We start from the raw sequence: 6,845 nt of genomic DNA, 5'->3' as shown, positions 1-6,845 counted from the left end.
ATCCCAGCACTGCACCATAAGGGATCTTTAAAATAATAATTAGGGACAAAGGTCTGAATTAGATCTTTAATGAGCTAAAGGTGATCAAAACCTCACTGAAGTGGTCTTCAGAAGTAGTTTTCTGGCATGGATGTGGTAAAATCAAGGGCGTAGGTTTGGTCTCAACATTGGTAGGGACAATATAACAGCATAACCTGCATGTACACACGTGGACAAAATTGTTGGTACCCCTCAGTTAAAGAAGGAAAAACCCACAATTCTCACTGAAATCACTTGAAACTCACAAAAGTAACAATAAATAAAAATTTATTGAAAATTAAATAATCAAAATCAGCCATCACTTTTGAACTGTTGATTAACATAATTATTTAAAAAAACAAACTAATGAAATAGGGCTGGACAAAAATGATGGTACCCATAACTTAATATTTTGTTGCACAACCTTTTGAGGCAATCACTGCAATTAAACGATTTCTGTATTTGTCAATGAGCGTTCTGCAGCTGTCAACAGGTATTTTGGCCCACTCCTCATGAGCAAACAGCTCCAGTTGTCTCAGGTTTGATGGGTGTCTTCTCCAAATGGCATGTTTCAGCTCCTTCCACATATGTTCAATGGGATTCAGATCTGGGCTCATAGAAGGCCACTTTAGAATAGTCCAACGCTTTTCTCTCAGCCATTCTTGGGTGTTTTTGGCTGTGTGTTTTGGATGGTTGTCCTGTTGGAAGACCCATGACCTGCGACTGAGACCAAGCTTTCTGACACTAGGCAGCACATTTCTCTCCAGAATGCCTTGATAGTCTTCAGATTTCATCGTACCTTGCACACTTTCAAGACACCCTGTGCCAGATGCAGCAAAGCAGCCCCAAAACAATACTGAGCCTCCTCCATGTTTCACCGTAGGGACAGTGTTCTTTTCTTCGTATGCTTGGTTTTTGAGTCTATGAACATAGAGTTGATGTGCCTTACCAAAAAGCTCCAGTTTGGTCTCATCTGTCCAAAGGACATTCTCCCAGAAGCTTTGTGGCTTGTCAACATGCATTTTTGCAAATTCCAGTCTCGCTTTTTTATAAGTTTTTTTCAGCAGTGGTGTCCTCCTTGGTCGTCTCCCATGAAGTCCACTTTGGCTCAAACAACGACGAATGGTGCGATCTGACACTGATGTACCTTGGCCTTGGAGTTCACCTTTAATTTCTTTGGAGGTTGCTCTGGGCTCTTTGGATACAATTCCAACGATCCGTCTCTTCAATTTGTCATCAATTTTCCTCTTGCGGCCACGTCCAGGGAGGTTGGCTACTGTCCCGTGGGTCTTGAACTTCTGAATAATATGAGCCACTGTTGTCACAGGAACTTCAAGCTGTTTAGAGATGGTCTTATAGCCTTTACCTTTAAGATGTTTGTCTATAATTTTTTTTCGGATGTCCTGGGACAATTCTCTCCTTCGCTTTCTGTTGTCCATGTTCAGTGTGGTACACACCTTTTCACCAAACAGCAGGGTGACTACTTGTCTCCCTTTAAATAGGCAGACTGACTGATTATGAGTTTGGAAACACCTGTGATGTCAATTAAATGACACACCTGAGTTAATCATGTCACTCTGGTCAAATAGTTTTCAATCTTTTATAGAGGTACCATCATTTTTGTCCAGGCCTGTTTCATTAGTTTGTTTTTTTAAATAATTATGTTAATCAACAATTCAAAAGTAATGGCTGTTTTTGATTATTTAATTTTCAATAAATTTTTATTTATTGTTACTTTTGTGAGTTTCAGGTGATTTCAGTGAGAATTGTGGGTTTTTCCTTCTTTAACTGAGGGGTACCAACAATTTTGTCCACGTGTGTACACTTTTTGCTGGGGACAGGACATTAATAAGACCAAACAGATTGGGTGAATGGGGGTCAGGGCTACATTTCTCACGAATATGAACATAATTAATTGATAAGCTAAATGATCAATGCAAAATAAATCTGTATTGACTTATACTAACTTTCATGTGTACTGGTTCAGGTGATAGTAATTAAATACATTTTAATTAATAAATAAATGCACTAATAGGTATTTGGTTTCAAAAGTGTAAAGTCACAACGTGCTCTAGCCTTCTTTCCTTCTAAACCAGGCCGTTTACAAGAAGAAAAGCAGCAGCATGTGTTTTTTTTTTTTTTTTTGACTGTCAACACTTTCCTGTGAAACACAGACTGGGACCTCTCTCTCTAAGCAGCTTCTTGCTCACGTTTTTCTGGTTCTATATTTTCCAGCAGAGTTCACTACATTTCTCACAGTTTAATTAACGTTAACAGTAGAAAACCTACCCAGAAATGCCTACCTCCTACCGGCGACGTCTGACGTTACGGTGAGCGTATTGCGTCATTTCCTGTTTCAGCACTGTGTCGTGTTGTTAGCATGGCTTCTGCTTCTGCCTCTTCCTCTCCCTCTCTCTCCTGCTCAGTGTGCCACATGTTTAGTTATTCCTCTGCCTCCTTTAGTGATAACGATATGTGTAATAAGTGCAGCCTTTTTGTAGTTCTGGAGGCGAGGCTCTCCGAATTGGAATCGCGGCTCCGCACCATGGAAAATAACCCGCTAGCAGCTAGCCAGGCCCCCTTAGCCGGTGCGGACCGCAATAGCTTAGCTAGTGTAGCATCTGTTAGCCGTCCCTTAGCAGCGCCCGAACAGCCGGGTGGATGGGTGACAGTTCGTAGGAAAAACAGTCCTAAACTCAAGCCTGCTGTCCCGGCTCACCACAAACCGCTTCATGTTTCTAATCGTTTTTCCCCGCTCCGCGACACACCCGCTGAGAAACCAACTCTGATCATTGGCAGCTCCATAGTCAGAAACGTGAAGCTAGCGACACCAGCGACCATAGTTAAATGCCTCCCAGGGGCCAGAGCGGGCGACATAGAAGCAAATTTGAAACTGCTGGCTAAAGATAATCGTAAATATAGTAAGATTGTTATTCACGTCGGCGGTAACGACACCCGGTTACGCCAATCGGAGGTCACCAAAATTAGCGTGGCATCGGTGTGTACTTTCGCCAAAACCATGTCGGACTCCGTAGTTTTTTCTGGACCCTTGCCTGATCTGACCAGCAATGACATGTTTAGCCGCATGTCGTCGTTTCGCCGTTGGTTGTCTATGTGGTGTCCATCAAACGACGTGGGCTTTATTGATAATTGGAGCTCTTTTGGGGAAAACCTGGTCTGATTAGGAGAGACGGCATCCATCCCACTTTGGCTGGTGCAGCTCTCATTTCTAGGAATATGGCTGATTTTATTAGTACTCCTAAAGCATGACAACCCAGAGTTAAGACCAGGATGCAGAGTTGTAGTCTTACACACCTCTCTGCAGTTTCCTCACAGCTGTCACCCTCCAGTAATTCAGTTAACTTTATTGAGACTGTGTCTGTCCCCCGACCACCAAAATTCAATAAATTACTCAAATCAAAAATATACAAAAGAAATAGTAACCACAAAAATTTAATAAAAATTAATACCACTATTTCAACAGAGCACAGAGACAGGAAAATTAAATGTGGTCTGTTAAATATTAGATCTCTCTCGTCTAAATCTCTGCTAGTAAATGAGTTGATAACTGATCACCAGATTGATTTGTTCTGTTTGACTGAAACCTGGTTGCAGCAGGAAGAATTTGTTAGCCTAAACGAATCAACTCCCCCTAGTCATATTAACTGTCATATTCCTCGAATCACAGGCCGAGGAGGAGGAGTAGCAGCAATCTACCATTCTAGTTTAAAATTGAACCAGAGGCCTAAACCTGATTACAGCTCATTTGAAAATCTCACTCTTAGTCTCTCTCATCCAAATTTGAAAGCTCAGAAACCAGTTTTATTTGTTGTTATATATCGTCCTCCTGCTCCTTATTCTGAGTTTTTATCTCAATTCTCAGACTTTTTATCTGAATTAGTGGTCAGTTCAGACAAAGTTATTATTGTGGGTGACTTTAACATTCATGTTGACATAGACAGCGACAGCCTTACAACAGCTTTTAATTCATTATTAGACTCAATTGGGTTTTCTCAACATGTAAATAAACCAACTCATAGTTTTAATCACACTCTTGACCTTGTCCTGACTTATGGCATAGAAATTGAAGAGTTAACAGTATTTCCCCAGAACCCTCTTCTTTCTGACCATTTTATGATAACATTTCAATTTAAAGTAAAGGATTGTTTAGCAGCTGAGAACAAATATCATTACAGTAGGTGTTTGTCTGACAATTCAGTATCTAAGGAAATAATACCCTCACTGTTTACTTCAGCAACATTTACTGATAAATCAGAAGGCAATTATTATTATTTTACCCCCACAGAAGTGGATTATTATGTTAACAATGCTTCAGCCTCACTGCGTACAACTCTTGATAGTGTTGCACCTGTAAAAAAGAAAGTTATATCTCAGAGAAGACTTGCTCCTTGGTACAATTCCCAGCTGCGGACTTTAAAGCAGGCATCCCGAAAGCTGGAAAGAAAGTGGTATTCCACTAATTCAGAGGAAGTGTATGTGGCTTGGAAAAATAGTCTAGTAATCTATAAAAAAGCTCTTCGTAATGCCAGGACAACTTATTATTCATCTTTAATAGATGAGAACAAGAACAACCCTAGGTTTCTCTTTAGCACTGTAGCCAGGCTGACAAAGAGTCAGAGCTCTGTTGAACCTTGTATTCCTTTAGCTTTAACCAGTAACGACTTCATGAGCTTCTTTACACATAAAATAGTTCTGATTAGAGATAAAATTAATCTGGCCCTTCCTACAAATGTCACAGATGCTTTTGAATTGGCTGTTAGACCTGATGAATTTTTAGAATTCTTCACTCCTATATGTCTCTCTGAACTAATTTCAACAGTTTCTACATCCAAACCATCAACATGTCTTTTAGATCCTATCCCAACTAGACTCTTCAAGGAGATTTTACCTTTAATTAATTCTTCAATGTTAGATCTGATAAATCTCTCTCTAGTAACAGGCTATGTACCACAGGCTTTTAAGGTTGCTGTCATCAAACCTTTGCTTAAAAAGCCCACTTTAGATCCAGATGTGTTAGCTAACTATAGACCGATATCCAACCTACCATTTCTCTCTAAAATTCTGGAAAGAACAGTTGCAAATCAATTATGTGAACACTTACAAAGGAATAATTTGTTTGAAATGTTTCAGTCAGGCTTCAGAGTGCATCATGGCACAGAAACAGCTCTGGTGAAAGTTACTAATGACCTTCTCATAGCATCAGATAATGGACTAGTCTCTATACTTGTTTTGTTAGATCTTAGTGCAGCGTTTGACACAATCGACCACAACATTTTATTACAGCGTCTAGAACATTCAATTGGCATTAAAGGGACAGCACTGGACTGGTTTAAATCCTACTTATCAGATAGGTTCCAGTTTGTGCATGTCAACAATAACTCTTCTGAGCATACTAAAGTTAATCATGGAGTTCCTCAGGGTTCTGTCTTAGGACCGATACTTTTCACATTATACATGCTTCCTTTAGGCAATATTATTAGGAAGCATTGTATTAACTTCCATTGTTATGCAGATGACACACAATTGTATTTATCTATGAAGCCAGATGAAACTGATCAGTTAGCTAGACTGCAAGATTGTCTTAAGGACATTAAAACCTGGATGACTTTTAACTTCCTACTGCTAAATTCAGACAAAACTGAAGTCATTGTATTTGGCCCCAAACATCTTAGAAACTCGCTTTCAAAGCAAATAGTTACTCTGGATGGCATCACATTGGCCTCCAGTACTACTGTGAGGAATCTTGGAGTTATTTTTGACCAGGACATGTCCTTTAACTCACACATAAAGCAAGTCTGTAGGACTTCCTTTTTTCACCTGCATAATATTGTAAAAATCAGGAACATTCTGTCTCAGAGTGATGCAGAAAAATTAGTTCATGCTTTTGTTACTTCCAGGCTTGACTATTGCAATTCCTTATTATCGGGTTGTCCAAATAGTTCTCTCAAACATCTACAGTTGATCCAAAACGCTGCTGCGAGAGTACTGACAGGAGTTAGCAAAAGAGATCATATTTCCCCTATACTTGCTTCTCTTCACTGGCTTCCTGTTAAATCCAGAATAGAATTTAAAATCCTTCTTCTGACATATAAAGCTCTTAATAACCAATCTCCATCATATCTTAAAGATCTGATAGTACCTTATTATCCTAGTAGAACTCTTCGCTCTCAAGCTGCAGGCTTACTTGTTGTTCCTAGAATTTCTAAAAGTAGAATGGGAGGCAGAGCCTTCAGTTATCAGGCGCCTCTCCTGTGGAACCTGCTCCCAGTTTGGGTTCGGGAGGCAGACACCCTCTCTATTTTTAAGACCAGGCTTAAAACATTCCTTTTTGACAAATCTTATAGTTGGGGCTGACTGGGTGACCCACAGGGGTTCGGCTTGTGTCTTCATTTGCACAGCTGACTCCTTCTTGGACGTCCCTTCGTTCTGCCTCTAGTCATGCTGCTATAGGCCTAGGCTGCTGGGGGACTTTTCTTGACGCACTGAGCCCTTCTCTATCTACCTTTACATTTAATATGTATACCGTTATTGCAGTACATTCACTCTGTTTCCCCCTGTGCCATTTCTCCGAGTGTCCCTGGTCCCAGAGCTGGATGCTTCAGATCTGCGGTTGATGTTCCACCAGCTGGTCCAGTCTCCATCATGTCCACTGTGGGATGCTGCTGCTGACCTTCCTCCAGCCCTCTGCTTCCAACTCCCTTTTTCCACCAGTCAACTCTGCATTGCCTTCACTATACTGTTATGCTAACTTACATACTGTTTGAATTTTACTGCTAGCTATATATGGAGTATGTTTAATGTCAGAG

The sequence above is a fragment of the Acanthochromis polyacanthus genome, chromosome 1, assembly GCF_021347895.1.
Source record: "Acanthochromis polyacanthus isolate Apoly-LR-REF ecotype Palm Island chromosome 1, KAUST_Apoly_ChrSc, whole genome shotgun sequence".
NCBI classification, from domain to species: Eukaryota; Metazoa; Chordata; class Actinopteri; family Pomacentridae; genus Acanthochromis; species Acanthochromis polyacanthus.
The sequence above is the reverse complement of the archived record's forward strand: the minus strand, read 5'-3'. Positions refer to the sequence as shown.